Below are 9,809 nucleotides of genomic sequence, written 5' to 3' on the forward strand. Positions count from 1 at the left end.
CTGAACCAAAATAACTACACTATTTCTAGAATGGAACAAAAATAAATATTATTGTGACATCCCACATCGCCCAGGGGAGTGATCCTTGTATGTATATTCCCATCCTTATCCAGCACGAGGCTTTTTGGGAGCTCACTGGCTTCGGGTTCCATGGGAACTCCGAAGTTAAGCGAGTAACGCGCGAGAGCACTCCCATGATGGGTGACCCACTGGGAAGTTCTCATGTGAGTTTCCAGAAACAAAACCGTGAGGGTGTGCTGGGGGCCCAAAGTGAACAATATCGTGCTACGGTGGAGTCGGGCCCGGGAAGTGGTCCTGCCCGGGTTGGGATGTGACAATTTGGTATCAGAGCCTAACCCTGGCCGTGGTGTGCCGACGAGGACGTCGGGCCCCTAAGGGGGTGGATTGTGACATCCCACATCACTCAGGAGAGTGATCCTTATATGTATATTCCCATCCCTACCTAGCACGAGGCCTTTTGGGAGCTCACTAGCTTCAGGTTCCATGGGAACTCCGAAGTTAAGCGAGTAGCGCGCGAGAGCACTCCCATGATGGGTGACCTACTGGGAAGTTCTCGTCTGAGTTCCTAGAAACAAAACCGTGAGGGTGTGCTGGAGGCCCAAAGCGAACAATATCGTGGTGGAGTTGGGCCTGGGAAGTGGTCCCGCCCAAGCGGGGATGTGACATTATTTTCAAAATAACAGCAAAATAAACACACTATTTATGAAACAATAGCAAAGTAATACACACTATTTATGAGACAACAAAATAACCCACAATATTTCTGAAATAGAACCAAAATAACCCATATTATTTCTGCAACATCAAAATAACTCACACTATTTTTTAAACTGAACCTGAATAACCTACACTATTTCTAGAATGCAACAAAATAAACACTATTTCTGAAACTACAACAAAATAACAAACATTATTTCTAAAACTAAATTACAATAACCCACACTATTTTTAAAACTACAATAAAATTACCCACACTATTTATGAAACAAAACCAAAATATTTATGGAATTACAACAAAATTAACCACAATATTTCTAAAAAATGAACCAAAATAACTACACTATTTCTAGAATGGAACAAAAATAAATATTATTTTCGGAATAATGGCAAAATAAACACACTATTTATGAAACAATAGCAAAATAATACACACTATTTATGAAACAACAGAATAACTCACACTATTTATGAAATAGAACCAAAATAACCCACATTATTTATGCAACATCAAAATAACTCACACTATTTTTGAAACTGAACCTGAATAACCTATACTATTTTTGGAATGCAACAAAATAAACACTATTTCTGAAACTACAGCAAAATAACAAACATTTTATATACTAAAACTTAGTTGAGTTTTATCACTGTTCAGCAATAGGAAAATGACGAATTTTCCCTTCATTAGCTATCCATTCTAAGCTTTTTATTATGGGTTGCACAGTTAAATTACTAATATGCCCGTCTTGTACACGTGTTGCTCATTGTGTAAGGGAAGAGGGTTGGAAAAGTAGGGCTCTTTCATTTGCTCCCAGAACAGATTTTCTAGCTCTCCTCCCTCCCCACTTCCTCCACGACAACAACGCCTCCAGCCCTTCTCCTCACACTGTGACAACTTCCTTACTAATTCGAGTTGCTCGACCACCATCAACGCCTCCTCAACACGTTTTTCTGAATTGCTTTACATCAGCCTTCACCATTGGCATATACCTCGCAACCTCATCATCATGGACTCAAGGTATAGATTTGACGCTGACTATCTACAGCTTTTCATATAGGTTTTTTGAATTACAGGAAATTTGGTCTTCCTAAGATTTAATTGTTGTTAATTTTACGGTTTAATTGTTTTCCAATTAAATGGTAAATTAGTTGTATATATATTCAAAAAAAAAAAAAAAAAAAAAAATCTTAATCTATCGCTCTCGAACTCGCCTCAGCCACAAATTCGGCGTTGACCGTTATTTCTCCTCCTTGGCTTCTATTTCCGTCTCTGACCCGTTCAGCTTCAATTCAGCTTGAGTAAGCATTCCACACTTGCCTTCTGCTACGTCCAAGGAATTTGCATTTTCATTGCTTGATGTAGGAGGTACACCATTTTTTTCCTCTGACTTTGTTTCTTCTGAAATTTAATGGTTCTGATTTCAATCCTCTTGCAAAAGATTGAGAAACAGAAAGCTGGAGGACTGGATGATCAAGTATTAACCCATTTTAAAAGAAAAGGTAAACCACGAAAATCCCAAAGTGATATCCCATGACCTACAACTATTTTCTTATCGATCAAATCATTATTGGAAGCCTACTCGGAGTCTCCATCTCTTGGAAGGTAATTCTTTAGTTGTAATTAATTTTTGTGAATTATTTGATATGGGCTTTGTTTATTTGTGGAGTTAGATACTTATTTATTGAAATTTTTTCTTTATTGTTGATTTTAGGAATTGATTGATAGGTTTGGTTTCTGGATTCTCTTTCTTTGTTGAATTTTTGATGTGGGTTTTGTTTATTGATTGCAATGTTGTATTAACTTGCATTTTGTTTATTGATTGCAGAGTTATATTAATTTGTGTTTGATTGGAAGGGTTGCAGAGATTTGATTCAAATTGGTTGATTTGGGTAAGAAAGAAACCTAAATCTTTTCTTTCGGTTTTAAGAGCTGAAGGGATATGCTCTATTTGAAATAAGCGTTTAGATTTACAAAATTTTCTTAACATGCATGCTTCAATGGTAGAATAGAATGGACAGAACATGTACAATGGCTAGCTTTTAGATCTTCATTTTTGGTTAAATAGTTATTTTCTTATATATCTTAATGGTAGAAGAGAAAGTATATATCTCATTGGTTGTAATGGTAGAAGAGAACGGACATATACCATCGGCTATAATTTATATACACAAGATTTTCTTGTCATCCTTTTGAATGTTTTGCAAGAGAATGAATATATAGCAGAATGGATAGTTGTAGTGGAGGGTCAACTTTAATAATTGTTAATCCCATTGGCTATATTATCGGGTAGAAACACTATCAAATTGTACATGCAGAGTCTGTTGCTGTAGGAGGAGGTTGGAAAGGTATTCCTTAGCAAAATTGTTTGTATAATTGGGCATATACATGAACCTTTTTTGAATATAGCCTTTTGTCGAATGAGCTTTCCAATTTATGATGGCTGCCTTTAGAGTTAGATTGGTTAGTTAGCTATTCTCAGAGCTATGACAGCAATATGCATCGGTTGAGTGGAATTCTGCTCTTCTTGAACATTTCATGCTTTATGGTCTTTGTACTTTGGTTGGTAACTCTTCACAACTTTTGTTCTTCTCTTTAGTTTTCTTCAAAGATAGTGTCCGCGTTAGTGTAATTAGAGTTAATCATCTGATACCAACAAGCTTTAATCATCTGATACCACGTTAGTTTTCTTGAAAAAGGAAGTTTTTATATCCAGAATGACTCACAATTTGCTATGAACTAAATGTGTCTTTCTTTATACAGGTCAACATGATTGAACATATTAGCATACATGCAGTCATTGCATACATGGAATACAAGGAGGTTTGCAATTGAGCTTTGGTTTTAGTGACTTCTAAAATTTGGTCATGACTAACCCCTTTTTTTTAACTCTACTTAAATGCTTTTCGGGGAACCTGACATTTGTGTTGTTCCTTCTCTCATCTCTTCGCTTTTAGTTGTCTAACTATTGGAGTATGGATCTTGATTGAATTGATTGTTTTAATCTAAACTATTGGTAGTGATCTTTTATTTAATTTATTGTATTATTGAAAGAATTGCTTAGTACAATCATGACACACCCCGACCGAGATCAGGGCATGCTGGCCGTCACACGAAGGTGACGTAGCCATGCGCGCGTGCGGAAGCTATTAAGATAGTAATATAAAAGTACTAATAATTAAAAACCTACTTGCATACAAGGTACTAGTGTATGTGAGACACACTTTCAGAGCAAGTCTACAGCAGTCAAAAAGGAAAAATGCGACGTATATACACCCGAAGGTGACCCTACAATGGTGAGTGTCTGTCAGAAATGCCGGGACGCCCTCTGGGATAAACCACCGAACTTGCTAGACCACTAGAACCTGGAGGGGCGCAAAAACAAAAGCGTGAGTGGGCAAAAACAAAGCTCTTTGAAAACTCTTTAGTAAAAATACATTCTAACCCCTCGCCGTAAAACCTGTATACTTCCCAGAAAATGAACATATATACTTATGTATAGATATGTCAATCATGCTCCATGATATGCCATTCATGCTCACAATATGCCATTCATGCTTGAGAATATGCCACAACAGAATTTCATAATCAAATATAAATGCTCAAGCGTAATTCACATCAATAACATATAATCTGGCAGCCGGGAGTCACCTAACGTGACCTGTACGGCTGCATATAGAGCTCCAATCTCAACTCAATAACTGAATCTGCACACGAGTCGGAACCACCTAACGTGGTCTGTACGACAGGACTGGGTGTAATATATACGCTCTAGTGCTACGATCACGTGAAGACTGTGCGAATAATCGCGGGTCACCTACGAGTCGGAACCACCTAATGTGGTCTGTACGACAAGGCTATGCACCTACTTGGATCCAAGGCGAGCGTGTGGTGCGGGTGAACATCACGTGAAGGACTCTGCCCCTCTCTGGGCGGGAGCACTAACACCGGGGGTGCAGATTATGAGCTCTCTAAGCATCTCAAGCTACTACTGAAATACAAACATGAATACCACTTACCTGGCACTTACCTGGGCGTCCACAGCACCAAATACACATTTATATATATGTATGCCACTACTAATACATGCGATGATGCGCAAACAACATTCATATGATGCATGGCATAAAACAAATAACCTTTTCTATTTAATTTCTGGGAATTAATATGTATATAGGTATATACGGAAAACAAAAGCCCACTCACTGATAATTGGAAGGGTCGTAGCCCCCCTGCCTCGAGTGTGTACGCTCGTCCTCGGAATACGAATCACCTATACGCGACAAAGTTACGAAAACGTTAATTTAAAAGCACCTAAGCAACTTCTCGTAATAACTTCTCATACATTGCTCAAAATGGACAATTGAATATACCAACGTGCTCTACACAACCTCAGGATCACACCCATATTTTTAAAATAATTTTTGGACCACGCACGCGCCCCCACGCGCCTGACTATGCACGGACCCACGTGCCCCCCACGCGCAGCCCACGTGCACTGCACACTGACGGCGTCAACTGACGCCGTCAGGAATATTCCGTTAAACTGACGGAATATTCCTAACTGACGCCGTCAACTGCCGTTAGGAATATTCCGTTAGACTTAACGGAATATTCCCCTGTCTTCTCCGGCGAGCCTCCGCCGCCGTCGCCGGCGCCGGTGGCCGGAAAACTGGGAAAATTTCAAATCGTGTTTTCTCCTTCGTTTTTCAACCATTTTTCACGATCTTTATACCAAAATGAAGCTTAGAACTAGTAGAATCACGATAGACTAGTTTCAAGGCCAAAAAATCACACGATCATACCTGCAACAACGATCCAAGTTCGGCCAACTTTGAACAGGACGATCCTGACGTCCAAATTCACCCAACGAACCACTCCGAGGCTCCTTGGGACCTCACAAACACATCTACAAGCTTAGAAATTCCAAAAACACACTAGTTTAGGTTTGCATGAATAGTGCTCAAATCGGCCGTTATCGAATCGACGTGAAAACGTAGGATTTCTCACCTGAAACTGGTATGGTTGCACTCGTACGAGCTTCACGAGTTCAATGGTGTCCTTGGTTTCCTCGATGGGTGATGTTTGAGTATGTTTGTGTGGGTGTCTGTGTGTGTTGAAGGAAGAAGAAGAAGATGAACTCGGGGAGGAAGAGAGAGAGAGAGAGAAAGAAGAGACAGGAAATGAGGGAATCAGGGAGAAAAAGAGAGGGTATGAGTGTGTGTGGTCCTACCACATCACACAACACAAAACTAATCGTACACGAACGAACTAGGGGTAAAATCGTAAATTCACACGTACATTTTAATAATCCCGGGACGGGATGTTACAATCAGGTTTAAAAAAAAAAAAAAAAAAAAAAAAACTTAATATCATTATTGTTTTTGGATTGTTTAGTGTTGAGTATTAGTTGTTGATTCTGCTGTGCATTGTGATCAAATCCTTGATCACATTATCCGTTACAGTTTGTTTGTTGAGAATATGGATCTTGATTGAATTGATTGTTTTAATCTAGACCATTTGATACAATTTCCAATCCTGCAGCAACACGAGCATAAATCTCTAGTTATTTCTAAAATTAAATTACAATAACTCACACTATTTTTAAAACTACAGTAAAATTACCCGCACTATTTATGAAACAAAACCAAAATAACCACAATATTTTTAGAATTACAACAAAATTACCCACAATATTTTTGAAAACTAAACCAAAATAACTACACGATTCCTACAATGGAACAAAAATAAACATTATTTTTGGAATGACTGCAAAATAAACACACTATTTATGAAACAATAGCAAAATAATACATACTATTTATGAAACAACAAAATAACCTACACTATTTCTGAAACATAACCAAAATAACACACTATTTCTAGAATTATAGCAAAATAACACACACTATTTCTAAAACTGAACTAAAATAACCTACACTATTTCTGGAATCACAGCAAAATAAACCGTACTTTTTCTGAAACTACAACAAAATTACCCACACTATATCTCAAACATAACCAAAATAACACATAATATTTTTGAAACTACAGCAAAATAACACACTATTTCTGAAATTGAACAAAAATAATCTACATTATTTCTGAAAGAAAGCAAAATTATCCACACTAGTTCAAAAAATTGAATCAAAATAACTCACACTATATTAAAATAAAAAATAAACATTATTCCTAGAAGTACAATATTATAATCCTCTCTCCACTCACATGTATTTCTACTTCTTCCTTCAATTCTCATGATTTCACCATTAAAATAATATAAAATAATATTAATAGGTTTTTAAAACAAATAATATTCATGTGTTATAATTGGTGATTCTATTGGTTGTAGCGGCAACTTGGTACATGTGGTAGTAAAATTGGGGTCTTGCCGCCATAATTTGAAAGTGATAGGGAAGAGGAAGAATGACAATCAGGACTCAGAGGTGCAGATTGAGTTTAGATACGAAAGACTACAGGATTTTTGTTATAAATGTGGAATAATTGGGGCATTCCAATACGGAGTGTTCTATTGAAGCCTTGAAGGGTGGAATGGCAGGGTATGGAGAATGGACCAAGGCTGTTCCAGTTCGGGATTTCATTGATCTTCCAAGACCACTGGCTATTAATTGGGGAGGACGAAGGCATGCAGGGGCAACAAGGGTAGGCTTCAGGTCCTCAAGTCAGCAACGAATGGAGGATTCCTCAGGGGGGGAACAAGTACTAATAGTGAAAAAAATGAAGGAGAACCTGCCCTAAAAGTACTACATTTGGGTAAAGGTAAGGAAAAAAAAGTGGCGTAGAGTACATAGAAGGGAGGAAGGTTTGAGCCTCAACCTGGCCTAATGGGTGATGGAAGGCAATGGGCCTATGAGACAACATCGATTCGTGATGGGCTTTGCACAAGTGGAATCAAGAAATGAATATATGAGAATCTCATCCCGTCTGTCACGATAGAAGAGATTCAGGAAGAGGAACTCAGTCAACCTGAAGGTACAGTAACAATGCATAATCTTTTACCTCAAACCGTTCAGCTCCAACAAAGTACGGAAAACAATGGAGAAGGGGGTGTCCAGGATCTTCAGGTAAAGGGTATTGGCAGTAACAACAAACGGGAGTTAGATGGAATGGGTAAGGAGGGGGGCCAGTTATCTATGAAAAAATGTAAAACGGAGGAGGATTCAGTAAAGGTAAAGGAAAGGAAAGAAAGGGCAGTAGACCGATTGAGGAAAATGATTACGAAGGAAAGGTGTTTGATGATGGAAAGGGCGATCTATGCAGAAGAAGAGTTGCAGTAAGTTTCGATTAAGTATCAGGATATGTGGGATTACATGGAGGAGATATATGAGAAGGAGAAAAATGATCTAATGGCCAAGAAAGAGGGATCTTCTTCCCGAGGTGGTGACGGTAGGCCTTCAACAACCGCACGATCATCATGATACACCTCTTCTGGAATTGCCGTGGTCTTAGGTCGGACACAGTAGTTCGAGCTCTACATGGGCTAATCAGGAAACATAGACCTTTTATGACCTTTCTCTCATAAAGAAAAATGAAAGATCATAGAATAGTAAGGGTGGGGCGAAGAATGGGGTATTGCAATGGGTTTGATGTTGCTCCGGTTGGAAGGTCAGATGGTCTTATTCTTTGGTGGGATGACTCGGTCCAAGTGAATATGAGGGATTCCTCAAAACACTTCATTGATGCGACCTATTGCATTGTGCAATTGCAATGTGAGTTATGATTCACCGGGGTGTACGGAACATCTTACAGATCTGAGAAGGCTGATTTTTGGAAGGGAATGATACAGAACTTTAGTTCGGATAATACCCCGTGGATATGTGGTGGGAATTTTAATGAATTCTTATGGGATCATGAGAAATCGGGGGTCGTCGAAGTGAGATAAAATCAAACAACATATCTGGAAGAGTTTATGAGCAAGTTGGAGATATCGGACTTGGGTTTTAATGGCCCTAAATTCACTTGGTGGGGGAAACGAAATAGGCAGCTAGTGGAGGCACGATTAGACAGAGGGCTTGTGAATAAAAGTTGGCAGGTACTTTGGCCTAATTGTTTGGTTTCTATTGGCATGACATTCGGTTCTGACCATAACCATGTTCTTGTGCACTGTGATCCGAAGGTAGAAAAAAGGAAAAAGATATTCCGTTTTGAGGCATACTGGGCGAATGAGGCAGATTGTAAGGAGATTGTGAAATAGGTACAGGTGCAAGCTTAGGAAGGAAATTCAGTGGAGCGATGGAACAAAAAATTCTGTGATTGCCGTGGTCAACTTGTCAGGTGGAGTAGAAGGAAATTCAGCCAGAGAAGATGGCAAGTTCAGGAGATGATGAGCCAATTGGGTCGGCTTCAAATGGACTGGAGAAGTAATTCTCAAGAAATAGAAGATTTATAAAAAGTTGTTGATAACTTGTGGAGTCAGGAGGAATGTATCTGGCAGCAAAAATCAAGGGCCTAGTGGTTAAAGGAAAGGGATGCCAATACAAAATTCTATCTTCAACCTACCCTCCAAAGAAGAAGGAGAAATAAGGTGGTATCTCTAAAAAATGGTAACGGGGAGTGGGTGGACAATCAAGGTCAGGTTCGAAGGTTGTTTGATGAGCACTTTGTGGATCGCTTCTCTTCTTCGGGACAAAGGGACTGGAGAGGCATCCTTGACTGCGTCATCCCTAAGGTATTTGAGGAGATGAATGCCACATTATCGGCTCCAGTTTCTACGGACGAGATAAAACATGCTGCTTTGAAAATGGGTGATCTTAAAGCCTCGGGCCCAGTCGGTTTCCAAGGAATTTTTTATCAGTCATAATGGGACATTATTGTTGCATATGTTAATAAAATGATTGAAGATTTGATGGTTGGGTCTTTACAACCTTTGCGAATCAATGGTACTCACTTGGCCTTAATTCCAAAAGTTTTAAACCCGGAGTTTGTCTAATTTTCGCCCCATCAGTCTCTGCAATTATTCTTACAAAAATCTATCCAAGGTCCTGGCTAACCGATTAAAGCGGTTACTGCTGGAGCTGATTTCTCCAACCCAAAATGCTTTTGTGGAAGG

At 39.0% G+C, this 9,809-nt stretch overlaps 1 long non-coding RNA gene across 3 annotated transcripts; it reads left to right on the forward strand.

Annotated features, from left to right (window-relative positions):
- Positions 1–1,563: 1,563 nt before the first annotated feature.
- LOC137746588 (uncharacterized) lies at positions 1,564–3,799 on the forward strand. Of its 3 annotated transcripts, none has more exons than XR_011069876.1 (5): positions 1,564–1,759; positions 1,959–2,107; positions 2,181–2,344; positions 2,568–2,631; positions 3,503–3,799. It is a non-coding gene; the product is annotated as an uncharacterized lncRNA (long non-coding RNA). The 3 variants fall into 3 exon arrangements; XR_011069877.1 differs by having other exon boundaries at positions 1,959–2,040; XR_011069875.1 differs by having other exon boundaries at positions 1,959–2,344.
- The last annotated feature ends 6,010 nt before the right edge of the window (positions 3,800–9,809 follow it).

This window comes from Pyrus communis, chromosome 10 (genome assembly GCF_963583255.1).
Source record: "Pyrus communis chromosome 10, drPyrComm1.1, whole genome shotgun sequence".
Taxonomy (NCBI): domain Eukaryota; kingdom Viridiplantae; phylum Streptophyta; class Magnoliopsida; order Rosales; family Rosaceae; genus Pyrus; species Pyrus communis.